Genomic DNA, 23,401 nt, shown 5'->3' with positions numbered 1-23,401 from the left:
TTCCCATTTTCTTAATGACTGACTTTTAAAGGAACTACAGCAAGAAGACTTGAGCGAACTGCATTATTCACATAGGTGACTCCAGCATAACTGCTGTTGAAAAAACGGTAATAGTTTTTATAATGTCACTAAAGCTCCCTTCCTTTACAAAACATGGTTGTACGCTCACAGCTTTGTATTTATCAACATGAAGGGATCACTGAGAAAGTGGTACTCTTGTTTTTGCATCATTAGTTTAGTTTTATTTTATCTGTTTGACAGGGATGCCTGTATTAACCAATAAAGCCACAAGCAGCTAACGTTGATATTTTCACAAGGCCAACTAATAAATGAATGAATGAATGAATGAATAACAGGTAATTTCTGCCACAGATCTATTTACTTGCAAGACTGTCTAACACTTACTTAATGACAGTACTTTTTAAATAAAAACATTTTCATTGATAATTTAGTTGCATATCAAAGGATTGCTGTTCACAAATACGTTAATAATTATTCACAACATGCTCCATCATAAGCAGACATAACAGTAAATGAGTGGGCATGCCAATTACTCAATTAAAGAAAGATCAAATATTTTCTTAACAGAGTACAGTGTATACAACATTTTCAGACAAATATTTTTAACTGAATAGAATATAAAATACCGCTGAAATATGATCGGCCAATCGCAAAGTGAAGTGAAGGACTCACACTATATTGTTAAAGGGTGAACGTAAAGTTCCTGCTTTTAAATTCTGAGGAGGAGACTAAGGACCGAAGGTACGCAAAGTGAAGACACTTTACTTCCAAGTAACTGAACATAAACCACTAAGCAAGCAAATAAATTGATTCTCCAATTCTACTCCTCACCCGGAATAAATAACAGAAACTTGAGCTGAACAACATACATGTTGGTAGGCTGTAAACCTTTCTTTTCTACTCCTAAAGGCATTATGGCACATGATACCTTGACAAAAACTGGGACTTACAATAAATAAAATTGAGTAATTAATTGGGGCTCTTTGGTACAACCAAAAATTAAAAAAAAAAAAAAAAAGAAAAATATATACCTCAGTCTCACAACCAGTTTGGTACTGAAGTTCAGAACTCTGCATGGTGACTTTGAATATAAAATATAAAATTATATTTTTATATATACTCGTCTTTAATAGATAATGCTCTTGTTTATAAGTTGCTTGAGAGACTAATACTGCATGTAAGTTGATAGTCTTTTTTCACATGGCTCGATTTAATTTTTATATATATTTTTTTATATGTTTTTATGTATATTTTCAGATATATATTTTATATACATTTTTTAATATATTTATTGATGTCTGCAAGCTAGAGAAATATGTCATTCACCAATATTTTTATATCAAGTACTATTATTGATTATTGAGACAAGGTAAATTAATTAATTTGCTTATTTAATGCTTAATGATTTTTAGGATGTGATTGGAAGAATAGATATGACATAATATATAAATTAGGAATGCATATGAATGTCTGCATTGAAGTCTGATGAAACGTTCGTGAAACGTGAAAGCGCTTACTTTTTTTGTTCTTTTGTTGTTTGTTATATTAAATTTTGCCGAATTAAGCTGTGGCAAGCCTCTTTTGTTGGTTTTGAATACAATTTTTGCATCTGAAGAGGCACCTCACCTAGGACTGGTCAGTTGTGTTTTGTTAATTACGGGTCTTTCTATTCACATAACTTATTTGGATCTGTCTGACCTTGGGTCATCTTGGGCATATTCTGGGGTTTATCCCTCTATGCCACACAGCCACGTCTGTCAAGATCCACATCTTGATCTTCGTTTCACTTTGCTTTAAAGGAGAAATTCTTGACATCCATGTTTCAAACACATAACAATGTGCTTATGGTTAGAGACCCATTCATAATCCTCTCTGTTACAGCTAGTGCATAACAGCATAGGGCAGTTTACAGTAAACTGCAGCAGCACAGCTGAGAGGCACAGGCTTCCAAGATGTGAAGTACTGCAGGCTTTGAAGTGTAACAGTGTTTCTGATTATGCAACAGAAGTACGAAAGCATTGTTTTTCACATGGAAATATCAAAAATCTGAACATTGAAACAGCAACATTATTTAAAATATTTCTATGTGGCAAGTATATTTTCATTCTGACAAAATTTTTTCATAAATATGGTTATGAATGGTAAAAATGCAAATTATAGCCTTTGAGGAGTAAAATTTTAAGTGCAGTTCTCTTTCATTGCATAACCAAAAATATCTCATGTCCAAAGACTGACTGTCAAACAACATTTTGAAACCAAAAGACAAACCTGATGAAAAAGAAATATCAAAAAGTGCAATTCTAGTTTTCAAAAAATATGTTCAGATGTACTATATTCACTTTGTTAAGGATCCTTGGTTTAATTTCTCCAAATACTTAGGTTTTTATATACTAATGATGTGAATAGACCCCATTCCTAAATCAGAGCATAATAAAAGCTCATGAAATCAGGTTTACTTCTGTCTTTGGCATTTGATGAGTCCTATTCTCAGCAGCTGCAGTGTACCCAGATCTCCCTGTTTTTGTAGTTCAAAAGGTGTAGCACATTTAGATATATTTGAAGATTCTTTTTCTATTACCCAAGATGCTCCTACTACAACTAGATGTGTCTGTGTGTCCTTATTGCACATTGCTCTAGTTCCTGCTTGCGAGTCCTGGCATTTTATGAATGTATGTCTCTCAGTTTATAAGACACTGTAGCCACTGGGTATAACAATTTCGGTAATGAAAGCTATTTCTGTCTTTTTCTCTTGAACTACAATACAATAACCAGTCTGTTTGCTGTTATGGTGTGGTCACATAATCATTACTTCATCATTTTCGACAATTCTTCGCAGTTCATGATTCCAATGTCTTTAAGCTACCTCTGTGCTGTAATGTTTACAAAGTCTTCAGTGTAACAACCTTGCTACATTGTTATGTTTTTCAATATACAAACCTTCAGCCATGAGTGCAGTGCACTCTGCAGTAAGATGGGTAACTGTTTCAAATTCTGTACCACAAATCCTACATTTGTCTGTATAGCCTACCCTTTCTATGTATTTTATGAACTATCTAGTACATATCCACTGTTTTGGGCTGCCAGTATTAATCTTTCATCATTTGGTTTAAATTCACCCCATCTAAGCTGTTCTTACGGCAACTCTTGGACAACATGTTGCTGTTCCAACAGATCTCTATATTTCTTGCCATAATTTTGATCTTTCCATTTATCATTTCTTTTCTTTTCTTCTCTTTTTTGTTAGCTTGTTATTTTTATTCTTTCCTTTTGCTTTTTTGCACTTTCAATTGTGACCTGTTTTTTTTTTTTTTATCCATGCTTGGTTGGATTTCCGTGCCTATTTGTTTCTTAAAGGCTTTTGTTAACCTAAACAAAGAGGTCATATTACACTTATTTTATTCATGTCTTAGAACTTCTGATATGTTTGGATCTGATGATATGAATAAATATGTATATAATCCCACAATCACCACCCTATATGTATAGTCAATTTCAAGGAGGCCTATACCTCCTTTAGACTGAGGGATATATCATTTTGGCAAGCACTGGTTCTAGTATATCATTTAATGGGCATGGATCAATTTTCTTGAATTTTCTTGTTTTTCTGTCAAGCATAACCAACTCTTTTTGTGGTCAGTCACTGACCGCAAAGCCACAAAATTGGGGATAAACCTCTATGTCAAACGATGGATAGCCAAATGGCTCATGGACAGGACACATGCTATTAGAGTGGGGGAGTCCACAAGCAACAAGAGGCCAGTCACTGATGGAGTACCACAGGGCTCAGTGCTGGGCCCCACGTCTGTTGTGATGTACTTCTCAGTTGTCAAGGCAAAAGTAGATGAACTCTGGCTGACCAAATTTGCTAATGACTGCAAGTTGGGGGCAGTCATTGACTCCCCATATTTGTTGATATCGTACAGAAAGGACTGATACAGACTAGTGATTAGTGTCAAAGATGATAATACCTTTAACCAAAAGTTAGGTACGGCATCTGCACCTGACGATCTCCATTTGGGAGCCTTTCTTAACTCTATCTCAGTAGGAGTTACTTCATTCCAATCCATATCTTCTACATCAGAGTCTCTTACTTGTTCTTTTATCCACTCATCCTCATTATACTCTGCTGGATCGTCATAGATATTTTTCCAGAATGCATTCATCTCTTCGTGGTGGTATCTCAGCTATTGCTCTTTTCCTGCCTAGCTCCCTGTAGAATTTCTTTGAGTCATCGCTAAACTGCTTGCTTAGTATCCTTTCTTTACATTTCTCACTGTATCTACCAAGTCTTTCAGCCTGTGCGAGATTTTTAATTTATTGTTAGAGGTAGTATAACTCAAATCCCGATGTCTTTTGATGTTGTATTTTTGCTTTAGCTCATTCACTTTTCTAATCTTTTTTTTTTTTTCAGATTGATTTCTGTTTCTTTATTCTTCTTCTTAACTGTTTCACAACTGACTCTGATCAATGCTTCCATGATGGTGATCTATTTGCCTTTTTTATTTTCCTTTACTAATTTACACTTTCTTGGTAATACCTTGTCTGTTATTAGTTTTGCTGCATGATAATGTATGCTGTTAATTTTTGTTATATCACGTGGATCTCTATAGTTCCAATTGCTTTATTAATTTGACTTTTTAATTTTTTGACAGTCCATGTCTTATTCACTTTTGGCAGCCACTGTCTGTTATGTGTATTACTGGATTTATTTATTTCTATCAAATTCAACAGATCTTCTCTTAATTTTTCTTTCTGATTGAGAGTTTCTTCTGCGGTTTGTACTCTTATGTTTCCTGCTCTTTCTACCTCTGCACAGAAATATCTTGGCTTTGAAATGACTGTGACATTTTATTTTGTGAAACATCCTTTCTGCTTACAGCATTTAACTGAATTAATGAGTGATTTTCATTAGTACTGCACTGCTCTACTTCCTGTCACTGCTTCAAGCTGTACCTGTTTTAATAAACCCCCACTCTGAAATGGGCTTTGCGTGTGGGACTCCCTTTCACATCCTTTACTTCACAACTGATCTATCACTCCCTTTTCAATTTTCTCCATTTTTTGTATCAGACTGCTTACTTGTCACTACATTAGATTTCTGTGTGACTATTCTCTATTTTGTAACATTTGCCACCATGTCAGGGTTCCTTTGTGTATATGTATATTGAAATATTTTTTACTTTGTTTTATGATTATTAATTAGCATCAATTTCTTCTCTGCATATAAATTGAGGTCCATTCCTCTCTCTTTAATGTTGCAGATACCTGTAAACGTTCTTCTTTCTCTCATAATACTTCATTTTTTGTTTCCTTTTCCAACTCAATGGTTTCTTGTCTACATATTGGTTTGTTTTTATTTGGTCAACTAATGACCTTAATTGACATCTGTAATGTTGCCATTTTTCTATTTCGATTATTTTTCTCTTGTGTGTTTTTTCTCTTGCTTTTACAGTGTATCTCCTTTTCTGAAATCATAGGTTAGTTGCCCAGAAGAAATGAAACATGATTTCTTTTTGGTCATCAAGTGTCCATTTCCAGGCATCTTGTCTGGCTGGTAAATTTTTAAACTTTTTGTGGACTATTTTTTTTTTATTGGCACAGTGATGTCTGTTAGATCATCTGTTGGATCAGGGCCTAACACAGCAAAAAGAAATCCTTCATTCTTGGAGGGTGTTGCACTAATCGTTCTACCAGCCCTGGCCCAAGTGTATTTGTCAGGGCTGGGCACATTTTTTATCCTGGGATGAATACACCCAGCTCTTCCTGTTTTCCTTATTTTTCCATGATATATATGTATATGTTTTATCCACCAAGCCTTGAGGATAATTTCAGTTCAAAACAAAACCTCACTTTCCTTTTCTTTATTGTGTCATCCAGGCCCTTGTAGGCCTTGCAGGAAGGAGACCCTATGTTCCTCCGTGTGGTGGTGGGGGGGGAGGACTACATTTTCCACATCTGCACTTCTTCTGTTTATATCAACACTGCACTAACTTGGGGAAGTGAAATAACTGTTTTTGTAATGAAACAAGCATTTCACATTACTCAAGTCTGCATGCTTTGTTGTAACAAAAGACAAGTAGCAGGGTTGTGGTGATACAGTGCCCCAACATGAAAGGTTGTTTTTAGGGTATCACTTTCATATTAGCAGCATACAATTATTTTTCCAAACACCTTCATTGAATTATCACTTGTGACATAGGCAAATTTACATTCATATAAAAGTGATTCCACTATAATTAACATAATAAACATTTTACTTCACATATATTGCTATATGTCATATAACCTAAGCAACATTACACAAACTATTCAGTTCCTGCCTTTTTTTAAACAAGAAACACCTTTATTAAACCATCACTTACTACATAGACAATCATACATTTATACAAATGAAAACAAACCACACTACGCAATCCCAGTTGCAAGCATTTTACATCACAAACATAGCAGCATGCAATTTTTTTATATTATTTTTACTGGATATTTCAATATGTAGAATACCATCATCACTTAACAACAAAACATTTTTTTTCATAACAATAATAATTCATACATTAAGGTTGCAAAGTTTGCAAGTAAACACACTGAGGTAACATATCACTGACATGCTCTTTGCCCCTTAATTTGCTGGCGGTACCTAATTCATTAGTCTAAGACTGCCTGGAACATCCTCTATTGCTCAGGCAAATGTTCTGCCACAAACCAGTTATTAAACTGGTACTCATCCCATACACAATTGCGTTCACTGAACCAGCACTTTGTGTTTACTCAAACTGTAAAAATCATAAAGATAACTGCCTGCACTCTGTATGCATTGCAAAACTGTGGAACTCTCTACTAACAGATGTCAGAGATATCACATCTCATCCACTGTTTAAAACCTGCGTGGAAACATATCTGTCAATAAAATGGTCCCATATTTGTAACACTCCCATTACCAAGCCCCCATCTTAGTCTAATCTTCTCCATTCTGCAGTGAAATCAGCAAACCAATCTTGCTGTTGTAACATCACCATTAATAAGTCCACTCCTTATTCAGTCAAATCAAGTAAGTATCATAGAATCCTCGTACTTTCTCACTTGCATATGTCTAAAGTGGACTGTTGCATAAAGGTTGCATATGCCTCATCTGCTCTCTGGGCACTAAAATTTCAATGTGACTTTATTCATGAACTGTAACATACTACACCAAATGTTCTGCAAACACTGTATAGTGCACTTTGGTGATCATCTGTTAAACTGCATATAGCTCTGTGTTATGTAGTATATTTTATATTATGTCATGCTAATTACTGATGAAAAAGTATGTAATCTAGAACTTTTCTACCTTACAGTTCACTGAAAAGGGTCTTTGCCCAGTCAGACTTTCCCAGTAATCAAATACAGATAAATAAAATACATGTTTTATGTTGCTCACCTTTTCTGTACAATAATAATACATGCAGACGTACACTTTATATAGCAGTACTTAACATAATATTCTTCTTTTAGATATATACTGCAAGCTTTCAATTTCAAAGTCGTAATACTAATTCCTATTTCTGTTTTCTCCTAACCCCACACATTTGGGCGATACTACCACCCGTTTTTAACTACAACCCCTAAAAATGCATATACCGTATGTAGCACGAGACATAAATTATGATGAACAGCAGATAAAATTAATATACTGCAGTTAACTACACCAAAATACAGCCAAATAAGTTAAAAAAAAAAAAAAAACAAATAGAAAAGCAGAGACGCTACGTTTATTGGCACAAACAAAGCTTTCAGTGTTTAACAATCAAGTTCAACCAAATAACAATTTAATTTATCATGAATCAAAATAAACATGTTTACTAAAAATGTCCAAAAACTAATAGGCACAAGACAAGACGAGTGTACACTGCAAAGTCCAACAAGGTTTAATAGCTGAGCTTTACATCCGTCCACTTTACTATTTGAAAGAATGTGCGAACTGGACTTTAGGGGTTTATTAACCGTCAACACAAGTCTGAATTAAGGACCAATTTGAACAAGAACGAACGAGAAGCTCTAAGCAACTTTATACTTTTACCAGTCTGCCTAATGAAACCTGACAAAGGAGGTGGACTAGTTATTATGCACAAAATGGACTACAAGGAAAGAATGGGGAAATACCTGAAAGCAATGCATATATTAAAGTGAGCCTGAACAAATTGAACTCAGCATACAACCATATCAGAATGTTCCTGAATTATATGTTCATTGACTCACTTATCAACCTTGACATGTTTAACTATTTGTCAGTACTATCACCTAGACTACCTGTACTTTTTGGAATACCTAAAATTCACAAGAATCAAGGAGATCCACCTATGTGCCCCTTAGTGGACGCTCGACAATCAATCACCTATTCTTTAGCTAAGGTGATAGATGACATTCTGAAGAGATTTGTGGCCCTGGAACCTCAGATTTGCAAAGATTCTTGGACATTTTTGATGAGTATTAACTCTTTAGCTTATAATGAGCACTTTTGTTTTTTAACAGTGGATGTTTGCAGTCTATACATGGTAATCCCACAAACATTGGGAATAGAATGGGTTATCGACCACATGAGATTTAAAGGGGCAGAACATTCAGAACTGAGATTGGTGGAGGAATTGCTAGGTATAACACTGTCCAACAACTATATTACCTTTGAAAAAGAATTTTTCAGACAGCAGATTGATGTAGCTATGGACTCCCCTTGTGGAGCTAGTTTTGCCAATTTAGTCATGGTTAAATGGGAAAAAGATACCATTTTTGATAACCCTGGATTGAATGAGTGTATTTATTATTACACCCACTTTTTAGATGACATTTTTATGATTATTAAAGGGGGTGTTGAACTAGCTTCTGAAATTTTGGAGCAGTTTAATAGGTCCACCACCTTTCTCAGGTTTACTAGTAACTTTCATATAAATTCTATGAGCTTCTTGGATGTTGAACTATCTAAAGATAGAGCCCAGAAAAAATACCTAGCAAGGATTTTCTGAAAGAGTACTTACTCTAACTCATTCTTGCAATACACTAGTTTTCACCCACTGCACCAGAAGAGGAGTGTAGTGAAGGGCCAACTGGTATGTGCGGCCAGGATGACTACGGAGGATGACCACTTCTTTGAGGAATGTGAACTTTTGAAGTCCATGTTCCTCAAGAGGGGGTACCCCATTGAGTTGATTGCTGACCTTATAAGGGAGGTGATTAGTAAAAGGGCCTCTGGCCACTTCAGACATATCCTCTCCCAAGGATGGACAGCAGCCCACACTTTGGAAACCAACGTCTCAGTAGCGATAGAACTGAGTAACCCCGTAGTTAGGAATAGTATTGGACCACAAAGGGAGCAAAATTGTTTGAGATTCGTGACTACATTCTTTTTAGATTATGATTCCCTGATCACAATATTGGGCAAAAAACTGGCAGTTGTTACTGTCCAATAGGGATATACAAGGAAAGTTGGGAGACAAACCGCTGGTCACCTGGAAAAAAGGAAGGAACCTACAAAAACTTACTGAAAGTAGTAACAGCACTTTTAGAGGCACCCCAGGGACATTTAAATGTGAGGCATGTAACCAGTGTCGACACATTGCTACAGGGTCAAAATTCATTATTAGGGGGCGAGACTATTTCCTGAAGAACAAGTTTAACTGTAACTTGGAACTTCTCAAAAGCAAACTTCACACTTCTCAAAACTGAGGTGGAATCCTTCAAAGGCCCAGGGCCAGTGGAAACTAGAGCCCAAAATGCAGAATCCTTTACAAAAGCATTCTATAAACACCTACAGGAATGCATGGAGCATGATATCCCAAAAAAAAACAAGACTCACTCCTCCAAAGGCAGGAGACCTGTCTGGTGGACCCCGGCCATAAATAAGCTATATAACAGAAGGAGGAAGCTACTACATGATAGAGCAAAATCCCAAAAAGGGAAGGCATCTCTGATCAGTACTAGCAAGAAACTATGATCCCTCATAAAATCATCTAAGATCAGCTTCAAAAGAAAAATTGCACAAGACACTAAAGATAATCACAAGGCCTTCTTTAGTTATGTCAGGAACCTGGGAAGCAACTCCCAGATATGCTCTGAATTAGTGCAAAATGACAAAAAATACACTGAACCCACAGACATTGCCAACATCCTGGCAGAAAGGTTCAGTGCAAACTTCTCCCCCCTTCCCCTCCAAAAGAGCAAATGTCTATCCCAACAGAATGTAGCCTCCCTGTCATCATAGATGCACAGGTGAGAGCTGCCCCCTCTAAATCAAAAAACACAGCATCAATGGGACCAGACGGTGTCCTGGGCTGCGTCTTACATGAGCTCCAAGAAGAACTAAACCCTCACATAAAGACACTGTTCAGTCTCAGCCTTACTACAGGATATGTACCCAAGGAATGGTGTACAGCAACAGTGGTCCTGCTCCACAAAGGTGGTGCCACAACCGATCTCGGAAACTATCACCCTATAAGCCTGACTAGCCTGGTCTGCAAGGCTATGGAGTGTATAATCATGGAAATCATAAACAAAGACATTGGGAACCTCCAGACACTGGATCCTACCCAATTCAGCTTTGTTAAGGGCAGATCTTGCCTCTTGAACCTGGTCAACTTCTTTGAAACTGTTACCAAAGCCATAGATGAAAGGAAGGTAGTCCACACAGCCTACCTGGACCTCGCAAAAGCCTTCAACACAATACCCCACTCGGGCATCATAAATAAGCTCACCAGCTTAAATATAAACCTCTATGTCACAAGATGGGTTGTAAACTGGCTCAGGGATAGAACCCACATGGTCAGAATTGCAGGTGCCATGTCAGACTCTAAACCAGTTACAAGTGGCATCCCACAAGGCTCAGTCCTGGGACCTCTCTTGTTCGGTATATATTTCTCCGAGGTACAGGCTAACATGGGTGGAATATGGCTGACAAAGTTCACAGATGACTGCAAACTGGGTGCCATAATGGACTCTCCGGCTGACACGAGCATCCTCCAAAAGGGTCTCACAGAGACGGATAACTGGTGCCTGAGCCATGGCCTAAAGCTAAATGTCAAAAAGTGCATTGTCATCCCCTTTGGGAAAAACAAAGTGCCCACAAATTATCACATAGGTGGTAATCCATTAAGTACGGAAGAAGTAATTAGGGACTTGGGGACCCAAGTAGATAGTAATCTCTCCTTTGACAATCACGTTGCCAAAGTAGTTAGAAAGACCTTCTATATAGCCCACCTTATCATGAAAAGGTTCACATCTAGATCAAGAGAGGTCATTGTGTCCCTCTACTCATCACTTATCAGGCCCATAATTGAATACAATGCCCCATTTGGGATGTACCTTACCCGACACCTGCAGCAACTGGAAAGACCCCAAACGTACCTCACCAAGAGGATCAAGGGACTCAAACAGATGCCCTATGCAGTTCGGCTAAAGAAACTCCAGCTCTACTCAGTTGCATACCGCCTACTCAGAGGCGATCTGTGTCTGACGTATAAAGCCATGTCCAACCCAGAATTAATGGACATGCTCCACCTCAAGAAATCCAAATCCCTTAGAGCTACACGCTCCAGGGACTTGAACCGCAGCACAGAAATAAATAGGACATGCTGGAGGGACAGATTCATATCCCAGAGGCTTCCCTCACTCTGGAACAAAATCCCAATCCATGTTAGGCAGAGCCCCTCACTGACCCTATTCAAGAGAAATCTTGACGAGTGGATGGGAGATTGTAGGTTTACCCCTGGGATCTCCTCTGTGTCCTTGCTTGACAGAGGTACAGTAAACTAACCTTAATAGGGCTACCTTCTGTGACCTACTATACAGAGGCACAGTCATCTAATCTAAAAGGGTGGCGAAAGCCAAACACACTCTGGCTAGGCTTATAAGTGCCCTAGGGCAGATAGCCTAGTATCATCCTATGAACCTATTAACCTATGAACCTATGTCAGTGCCGCCCTAGTTTTTATGTACGCAAGACTGATCGTAAGTTTAAGGAGAGGATTTACGAACATGTTTATTACATTAACAAAAGGAAAATGGAGAGCCCACTAGCTAGATACTGCATTGAAAACCCTAACCACAGTTTCAAATTTAAGGCCATCGACTCAATTGAAATGAATAGTAGAGGAGAGGCTTCTACACTTATGTTGGAGAAATTGGAACTTTTGTGGCAGCTGAGACTCAATGCATGCTTTCCACCAGGCTTGAATGAAATGACTTCTATTCTATGTGTGCTAAAATTAAAGAACCTTAAGAGATAGTAGCTGCACATACATTATTTTTTTTGGATGGTTAAATAATAGATGCTCATTAGCCCTAGGGATGCTATAATTGCTAAGTTACACCCACCTTTTATAGGCTAAAGAAACGTTACACAACACAGTTTTTTATGAAAAGACTACCCCCAGGATTCACGAAGCCTCCGTGTAAGAGTCATAACTCTTACACGGAGGCTGCAGTTAAACGGAGTGATGTCAGCATGCTTTGCATATTCATGAGAGCATGCTGAATCACACCTAAGTCTAACACGGTCCGTGTAAGACAGTAGGGGGTTGTCCGTAGGCTGAGCCCTGCAAGTGGACACGCCCCCAGAAGTGTAAAAGTGCCCAAAGTAAACACCCACAACAGAGTCCACGGAAATGTGAACAAACACAACACAACACATGCCCCCACAGACTATGAACATAAAATATATATAAATGAACATGTTATATATTTTTTTTAAATTGTAAAGATGTTTAACCGTGAGTGCGCTCGTTTGCGCTGGCGTGCCCGTAGCGCAGCTACAGTTAGCAGTCAGTGGGAAAGCATATAAGAACTAAATATGCAAAATAAGCCAGGACGCAATAGCGTAGTGGTAGAGATGTTGGCTGAAGAGCAGGCATTCATGGTTCGAGCCCCCACAACACCAATTTTTTTTTTTTTTTCAAAATAAGCAGGAAACAAGTCCCTGACAAATATGTACACATAAAACCACAATTTATGTAAAATGTAATGAAATAGCCCATTTATATTGAAGACATGTGAGGTAACAAAAGAAGAAAAAATGCCAGATGTGCTCATAGCTGAGCTACAGTTTAACAGAGTGAGTGCATGTGCCCGTAGATGAGCAGTGGTTTAACTGGCGCAAAATGAGTGCCCGTAGCTGAGCAGTGGTCTAACACGCTAAATCTATGTGCCCCTAACTGAGCTGAGCGTAATATGCGTGCCGATAGCCAAATGAGGCTTAAAGCAGCGTACCCCGTTTGCGCGGAGCTGCGCACCACGCAAACAAGCTAACCGACGGGCAACGTTGAGCGAGCCATATCAAAACTGCCTTTACACAGACACACCCCTCAGCATGTCTAGACAGTCATGAAAAATAAAAAGCAGTGGCCAGGTTCGAACCCAGGATACTATACACCGTAGTCAAGGTACAGAACCACTAAGCCATGACAGCAGTACCTTTAAATACAATAATAGCTAATATATAGGAATGAATACAAACTAGAGCATGACAATGCAGGTTTACTGAAGTTGATACAATTCCAAAATGGCCAATCACAGATATGTGCGGGAAAAATGGACTATATAAGCCCCATAGGTGGGAATACACAGCATAAACGATTGTAGAACTGACCTGCAGGCAGAATGACAGGAGTAGGAGAGGGTAGTTGCTTTCGAGCACAGAGGTGGGGTGTTGAGGAGTCCAGGTACATGGTCTGGCTCCTAGTCCATAATCATGAGTCCCAACTCATGCAGGGCCAGGTCCTCTGGGGAGCATACAGGGCTGAGGCGTGGGACCGGTTGGCTCATGATCTCACCAGTGCCACAGGGATTCCAAGGACTGGTGAGCAGGTCCGTCACCACCATCCAGACCTGAAGAGACGCAAGCAGGACCAACTGAACCTTTGGATCCAGGAGGCCCGGCAAACACCCAACGCCCCACTACTGAGTAAGTAACATTTAATTATGTATGTAAGAAATTAAACTAGCTGATATTATGGAGATGTGTATTCCAATGTTACTTCATTTATATTACAGCTGCAGGTGTCCGTTCTGTGAACCGCAGAGCCTATGGCGATAGGCTGGTGCGGTTGCACCACCAGGCAGGTCAGTAATCCACTACCAGTAACTGTAAAGAAATATAAAAGTATGACAGTCAGCAAAAGAGTGCAGTGTAGTCAGTAAGGAATAAAATCTGCAAGTAACAGTGTGAAAGTGTATGCAAGTATTGCTTGATTACAAAAGTGTGTTTCAGCCTGTAAGTTTAACCTAAAAATGAAACTGTCCGACATATATTCTGAAATAAAAATGCCCTGCCTGTAAGAAAATAGTACACAACCTGCAGCAGGCTGAAAAGTATAGCTGCAGAAGATGATGAAATCACATGTGTGAAATATATCCCTGTGGAAATACTGAAACATGACAGAAGTGAGACTGCTGGAAAGGATTGTAATAACTGCTGGTAAAACATGTCAATAAAGCCTAGAAGTACCATCCTGAATAGTAAAATGAAAGCAAGTGAGAGAGTGTGAGAAAGTGTCATGAATCCAGCAATACAGTAGTAATAACCCCTGAATAAAGTATACTGCAGTCAAGACAGAATGAAATGCATGTGAGATTCAAAACCAAACAGCAAAATCTGTTCAAAGTGTTGCTGCATCTGGAATGTGTATCGCAAAATCTGGATATGTTGCTCTCAGTCTGCAATATGCAGATAGGATGTTTGTCTGATATACCAAACATCCACACTTGTCTACAGCTATATAAAGCAAATGTAGCAGGATGATGTAGCTGAACAAAGCTAGATATGAATGCGTATGAAGAACCATAAAATGTATATTGATGTTGCAGTAACAGTCCTATCACCAAGTTGAAATAGTTATCATATAGGAAACTGTAGTTAGAACAGTAGTGTGTATATAACTGTAGCTATTAGAAATGTACAGCATATGTATTGTTATTCGAAGGTGTTAATATTAATTTCTTCACCCCACCCTATAACCACATATAACCCATTCCACGTGAAAATGGTATGTGCAATCACAATTAACACCCTGGACGTTTGTCCTGTTGGGTCATATATATTTGCATGTCCGTTGATGCATCTGCCCTGTTCATACATCCACACCTGATGGCCTGTTGCCATCAATTAACCCTGCATGTTGTTGGACTGTGTATTTCTGTTCAAATTATGCATGTGTTATGCATGCTGTTCAATGGTGTGAATATCTGGGTGTTTGGTTAATGGGAATACTAATGCATGCTGTTACAACTAATTGTGAATGGTATTATATGTCACTAACCCAAACTGTCATGACATAATGCAAAACATAGGACGACAGGGAAGGCGGGTTCCAGCGGACCCACCTCTCCCACCTCAGCTGGCGAGTGCACCTGGCACTAGTGCCGAGTCCGGACCCTCCTCCGGTGGCCCTGTGCCACCTGCGGGTGGAAGCGCTGCAGGGGATGGGGCTCACCCCCCCTCTGCAAGTGTGGCCGGAGGAGAACCACCACTCACCCTCCGTAGTGTCCGGACTGTGGTGCGTAGGGAGATTCGGGACTCTGTTCTCGAGCCCCTACGCCAGCTCGAGGCACGGGTGGCGCAACTAATGGGCATGCCTGTTGCCCCGCCTACACAGCCCCCAGCACAGCCCCATCCTGGGCAGTGAAGGAACAGTGGCAACTGCCTATGGGTGGGGATATCAGTTCCACTGTTGCCATCTGTGGGCTCATGGGCTCTGGATATCCAAACCTCCGTCCCCGTCAATTGTGTAACCCCCCACACGTGTCATACACCGCCCCTGTATGCGTCTTGTTTGTCTTATCTGTTTACCTACCCAACCTACCTCCCCAGCTGTACCGACTTCCTTCACCTGACATACCACTCTCACCTGAAAATAAAAAAAAAAAAAAGGCACTCTGTACCCACAAAAAAATTATGCACCATACATAGCTGCCTATTCTGCACACATGTCTACTGGACATGGAACCTATCAATTACAATTGGCTGTACAACAAGTATTATTGTTGTCCTGACACCTCTCTCAGGGGTGGAAGGTTTCAAATGTCACACCAAATTACATACATATGCACAGCTGTTGCTGATGAAGAAATGGGCAGCTATGGGCCTTACCTACATCCCTCCTGCACATCCCAAGCTTGTTTCCCTACTGTCTTACCCTCTTTGTGACCCCTTTTTCACCATTTTCCTGTCTCCCCATTTTCTTTTCTTTCAAAGAAAATAGCGCGGGTGTGCGCAAGAGTAAGCACGTTTAAGTGGTTGTAAGCGGGTGTGTGCGGAGCTAACCGCCAGTGCGCATGCGTGAGCTCTGCACAAACCAGCGCTAACCTGGTTACAACTGCTTAAAAGTGCCTTAGTCACTTTGATTGACAGGTCCTGTACTCAGCTCAAAAGCAAAATAAAATCCCACTGTGAGTCCCGAACCCAGGAAACAGTAGTCTGCATGACTTACCACTAAGCCATGACTCTTATACAAGAGCATTGTGCTAAAATAAATATATCATGTAATAGTAGGAATGAATGTAAAGGGAATATAGATGTGTAGTACACAAAGCATGTCATTTAGAATTACTATCAAAACTAGTGGATTTCCATAATAGTAGTGTGTGAACAGAAACAGCCATGCTAGTTGGAAGCTAGTAGGTAATAATGTCACTATAGCACCTTGCAAACCACACACATACTCACAGCAGGATAAGCACTGCCTATACCCCACAACCTCTTACAGGAACACATCTGGACCAAGTAATAAAATATGTGGAGCAAAGGCCCAAAACCAGGGACACATAACAAATAATGTTACAACAAACGCAGACAGTTCAGAGAGTAACAGGGTCTGCACTTTGTGGGATGTTTGGAAGGGTATGCAGTCTGAAACTTGAATGTTTGTCACCATATTCTGACTTGAGCTTAGAGTGACTTGCCAGAAAAAGGTGTGCATGAGATATTGACCAAAATATGAGGCAGAAATGTGGACAACCTGCAAATATCTGTACACATGATGGGTCTGACACCACCATATTTGAATAGTTAAGAGCCTAGACATAGCAACAGTGAATGACTTACAGGGATGCCCCACAGACCCCATGTGAAATGTACAAACAGTAGGCAGAAAGGTGTAACACATGCAATGGTAACTATGGAGTCCTGAATGTATTCATCACTTGCATGGCAGAAAAAGTGTAGTAATACATATGCTCATGCTAACCCACAGTCACAACTGCAGCATACCAGACATTTTAATGGGTGTACCCCACTGATATGTACCATTCCATGAGGCACATAACAGATAAACCTGAAAGTCTCTGGGGCCTGCTCAGCAGCATACTCAAATACCCTAATAGATGTCAAGGCCCACACCATGGCCAGACCACACTGCATGCTGTAACACCCTAGCAGATATAGCAAGCATTCCAAGGTGTGAATGTACATGGAAAATAGGAAAGCTACAGCAGCACACTACAGTCAGGACACCTAGCAGGCATACAAGTAGTGACTGTAAAGGGCAACTATTGAAGCCTTAGCAACAAAGTGCAAGCAAAAGTGAAAGGAAAGCACACACACACACACATTAACAGTAGTAGTAGTTGTAGGTGTCAGTGTACATACACAGTTAGTACAGGAAACTGGAGAAATGAATGGAGGAATGTTAATCTACAACACACCTGGAAATATGAGAGAGATACCAACCTTTACACTCACAGAACATTGTCCACAGCATAACAGCATGGTCCCTGCCCTTAAAATCTGAAAGGGCTATGCCTATTTCACATACCTTTTTATAGCACTGTTCTGAAATCACAGTGAGAACTGCAATCAGTACACAACTGGCTGCATGCAATTAGCAAATGCTGGCTAACAATTGGTGCAGAGGCCATCACATGGGCATATGCAGATACCTACTAAAGTATGCTGTACTCCCAGTCCACACATGCAATACTTTCATTGCACCCTGAGAAGGACGTGAGAGACAGACAGACAGAGAGAGAGAGAGAGAGACAGAGAAAATTGCAATTAAGCAGACACAAACAAATTGTTCAGCAACAGCTACCTGAAAGCTGACAACTGGAAAGTGGAGCAGCAGGACAGAGAACCAGACGGCAACACAAGCAGCTGTGACAAACACAGGTAATGTAAAGTAATACTATAAAGGTCTACATACTGTGAACCCTCCATATGTGTCATTGGTCTGTATCCATATGTATATGAAGATGTGTAAAGGGCAGGGGACATACAGCAACTATCAGTGAAGGCTGTACATACATTTGTATGTGAGAGCATCTATGTGCACATATCAATGTTGGTTGATTGTAGGTTGTAGTGCCATGTACAAAGTAGGTTTCACAGTTATGTATGTTTAGCAGTATGTTAGTGTGTGTATACAGTATGGTAGACAAATATGTTGATATACCTGCCTAACATATGGATACGTATGTATGTCAACATATGTATGTGTATATATATATATATATATATATATATATATATATATATATATATATATATGATATGCATATATGTATACATACATAGAGAGAGAGATGTAGGAATACATAGACAGATGTAGATAGAATATTGTACAAACATATCTATGTAATGCACACATACAGATATAGATATATGTAGATACATATACATAGACAGACTGATCTGACTATCTACAGGTATGACTGTATATGACGACCTGCAACACAGCCTGTCCCACCCCCTCTGTCACTCACACCCCCTCTGTGTCCCCCCCTCTCCACATCTATAGCAATATATGTACATCAATATATATATGTGTATATGTATACAGACATATATATAGGGTCATAAATGTGTACAATAGTGGCCCCAATGATATTCACAGTGGCACACTATCCCTGGAATACCTGCACATGGTATGTGTCAGCGGACATGGTGTGTCAGCTATGGACATGTAGGTCGGTGTACCCCTCCACACCACATAATGGATGCCATGGTATGGACCTCACATGACAGCTACATATATGGAGAAGGACACAGTGACATGTACAACACTGTGACAATGCACTCAAACACATTACCAATGCACAGTGACTGACAACACCACAGAGTACACATATACTACCCACATAGAGGTTACCACTCCCGGATTTACATATGTAAGTCACACCCATGACAGATGTCCAACAACCATAGTAACACCTCACACCATCCACAACCTAAATGTCTGCTGTGTGTCGTCTGTGCCACTGCAATAGAGTGCACATGTGGAGGTAAAAGTTCCTACCCACAGATAAGACATACCCTGCAATAAACCACATAGTGTTAAGAAGCAAGACTCCCCATGAGTACATGTCACACATACCCCTGCTGAATGTTAGTCAGATAGGTAATATGCCATATGAGTCACCCTGTGTAACTGTGTGACAGCAGCAGGTACCATCACACCACATGTGTCACAATGGTCAGGGTAGCAGAACAGTACGCTGCTGTAGTCCCAGGGCAATAGCATATTGTATAGTATTGTATTGTAATGTAATGTATTGTGTTGTATTGTATTGGTATGTTGAGGTGCCTCCTTCGTGGAGTGGAACCACTGCTGCTGTGCGCCAGTGTACAGGTACATATCCTGTAGTCAGGCTAGTGTTACATAGCACTTCTATATGTGTGTTTAGCTCCTGTCAGAGTTTATGTAGCATGCAACTGGGGATACCATCAGGTCCCATTCATGTTGTGTATTCTGCTGTCCTGAGGGTGGCTCTCACCTGGACATCTGTGATGACAGGGAGGTTAGAGTCAGCTGGGATAACTATGTCTTATTTTGGGGAGAGGGCGGGGTGACACCTGCACTTAACCTGTCTGCCACAATGTTGTCAATATCTGTGGTGTCAGTGAAATATGTGTTGTTGTGTACTAACTATGGGCATAGAGGATGGATCCTGACCAGGTTGCTAACATAAATGAAGAAGGCCTTCTGGTTATCTGTAGTGTCCCTCTTGATTTCCCTCTCAAAGTTGCCCATGGATGTTTGTATGATGGAAAATAGATCCTTACTAGTGCTGCTCAGACATGCCCTCCCTTTATGGAATTATGCTCTGTCTTGCAGTAGCTTCCATCTTCTGTAATACAATCTGTCTATGGCTGGGGTCCACCAGACAGGATGCTGTCCCTTTGTGGAGAGTGTCTTGGTCATATATGGGATTGCATGATCCATGCATTCTCGGAGATGTCTGTAGAAAGCAATTGTGTAGGGGTCAGCATTGTGGGTTGTATCTGCCACTGGCCCAGTGGGCTGAAAGGATACCATGTCACTGTTACAAAGTGTAAAGTTTGTATCTGTAATGTTATGCACTATAGTCATTTGTGCTGGTGGTGGAGGTGGGATATGTATATCCAGGGCAATCAGTGTGTGGTCAGCTCACAGTAGTTGATGATGTAGGCCATACAGTACCTAGATACAAACCCCCAGAGTGAGGAGGTGCCCTTGACCTGAATCAGTGTTCTGACTGCTGGGGTTTGGTAGTATGTCGTATGGAGTGTGCCAGGTACTGTTGCACAGTTGCTGGCTGAGCACTGATACCTGGCCATCTACATGTGTATCCACCAACAGACAGACAGATGCTACATATGTGAGATATGTTGTATCATAACAGTCGAGTAGCATGTGTAGTATGTGTGCCAAATTCTGCTGACATATATTGCTGATACCAGGTTATTTTCTTTCTCAGGTACATGGCCCACCCGCGGAATCCCACCTACTCCACAGCTGAGGATGAGGAGATACACCAGAGCCTGGTGCGGGATTATGCAATACTCTTTTCCCGCACCAGCCAGAATCAGCAGGAGAGGGCTGCACTGTGGCAAGACCTTGTCCGTCGGGTAAATGACATAGGCACGCATAATAGGACATATGAGGAGGTACGACATCACTGCAGTGATTTAATCAGACATGTCATGTCCGTCAGCGTGCGTCGGATATCCACAGGCAACAGGTCGCCACAGGTGGTGGGGTGGCTACACATCTCCCACTCACCAGACTGGTGGGACTACTCATGAGTGTAGTGTCTCCAGTCCGCCAGCAACAACAACAGCAGCAGACATGCATTATGATGGAGGCTGGAGCCACGCAGCAGCAAGACAGTGAACGTGCAGGTAATATGCTATATGTATAGTTGACTGTTGTGTACACTGGTAGTTAATACATGTGTGAGGTGTGTCCTTGGTTTGTAGCTGTCACCATAGTATTTAATGTGCAAGTGTGATATCCTCAATATTAGCAGCTGACCTGTGAAAGGCGACTGTTGTACTACTGACCTGTATCATACTCAGTAACAATGGCACAGTTGTGCCCACTGACATTAGTTTCTTCATGTCTGCAGGACCCTCTGGTATAACAGCAATGCAGCCTATCCATGCTGGTGAGTGTGTATTAACAATTCCTGTAATAGTGTTGATAGTAATAGTACTATTTGGCTCACTTAGTAGTGCTCTTTGTATGCATGTAGGTGTGTCTGTGTCTGTGTGTTGATATCCCGCATACTGAGTACTGTACAATTGTGTGAAACTGTGTGCATGTGTGCATGTGTGCTTGTGTGCATGTGTGCACCTGTGCATGTGTGCATGTGTGCATGTGTGCACCTGTGCATGTGTGCATGTGTGCATGTGTGCACCTGTGCACGTGTGCATGTGTGCACGTGTGCATGTGTACATGTGTGCACGTGTGCATGTGTGCATGTGTGCACCTGTGCATGTGTGCAGGTGTGCATGTGTGCACCTGTGCATGTGTGCATGTGTGCACCTGTGCATGTGTGCATGTGTGCATGTGTGCATCACTGGTAATGTGTAGACATTGTAAACTGTGTTTCCTGTTTCCCTCCCACAGGTTCTGTTGCTGCTCTGGTGTCATGTAGCAGGGAACTTGAATCAGGTGCCGTGGGTACTGATAATGATGACATTTGTGTAATGGCACAGGAAAGTATGCCAGGGTCCGCCATTGGTCAGCCGATTGACAGTACACAGCTGTCGACCCCATCAATGCGCACAGTTATCCTGCCAATACACCCTTTGTCACCAATGTCCCTAGGTGATGGACAGCATACAGTGGGCATTGACCAGGGTAATGTGGTATCTGTGGCACATGCCTCCCCACACAGCAGCCATGGGCATGGCCCAGAGATGGTACCACACAGACAGATGTCCAGGGGTTCTCGTGGGAGCATCCGTGGGTGTACTGCCCCTGTCAGACATGCCCACAGAGGTCTTACAACCTCAGCTATGTTTCGGGCTGTCATGCAGGCACAGTCACGTATGGAACGGTACACCAGACAGGGTCTGAGGGAGCTGACAGCATGTCACACAGCCATGACTGACAGTATGCGTGACATTGCGGCTGCCATCCGTGATTTCACCGATGTCATAGACAGACGTTGTGGGGACATATTAGACCGGTTCCACAACTACATGTCCATGAGCCAGGGCGATGGTGGGCGGTTGAGGCATTGACGTGGCCGTATGCCAGCAACAGCAGCAGCTGGCAGTCATCGTGGATGACAACAGGGCCGCGGCCACCCCTGTAGTGCCAGCAGCAGCCCCAGCAATGCTGGGTCTGTGCTGTCATCAGACCGCCCCAGGAGACCACGTGCACGTGGCTCTGGCCGGGCCCGACAGGGATCTGTTTCCAGTCAACGAACACCTGCTTCTGATGACAGTACCCAGTCTGGGTTGGTACTGGATACGGTCCGTAGCACCCCTGCAAGGCACAGGTACCGTGTCCGTGGCCAGAGACTGTGATCTGTATGACCTGGCAGGTACAGTCTGTGGCTGTCCACATACACCAGTATATGGCAGCCATGAGGTGGAACTGTGTGCATCCATATACACATGCGAATTGACAACACCTAGGGCTACCGCATACACGCACACACTGCATCAACATTGCCCCACCTTGTACTGCTGTCCCTCACCAACACACATACACATACATGTCAATCGGTGGTATCGGTGGCTGACTCAGGCATACCAAGTTCACACCCTGTGCATATGATGAAACTGTGCCACCTCCTGCAATCTGTAACAACTGTGCAGGTACAGGTTAACATGTTGCTGATGCACAGGGTGACCACATAGATGTGTAGTAATAGTATCATGTTGTTAACAGTACTGTGTGCTGAATTAATTGTGGGTATATCACAGCATGCCTGATGCAGTAAGTGTGTGATTGTCATGTCCTGTTGTCTACACCCATGGTAAGTACCATAGTGTATCATCTGCACATGTTGGCATACTGGTGGTAATGATGTCAACAGAAGGCTACATACATAGGTAGCACAGCGGATAAGGTAATGAATGTAGTAATACGCAATGATGGACATGTAAATTGCAAGTGGCAGTAAGTGTGTGATTGTCATGTCCTGTTGT

This window comes from Protopterus annectens, chromosome 1.part2 (assembly GCF_019279795.1).
Source record: "Protopterus annectens isolate FY-2018-M chromosome 1.part2, PAN1.0, whole genome shotgun sequence".
In the NCBI taxonomy this organism is placed as follows: Eukaryota; Metazoa; Chordata; order Ceratodontiformes; family Protopteridae; genus Protopterus; species Protopterus annectens.
This window is presented reverse-complemented; position numbering follows the sequence as displayed.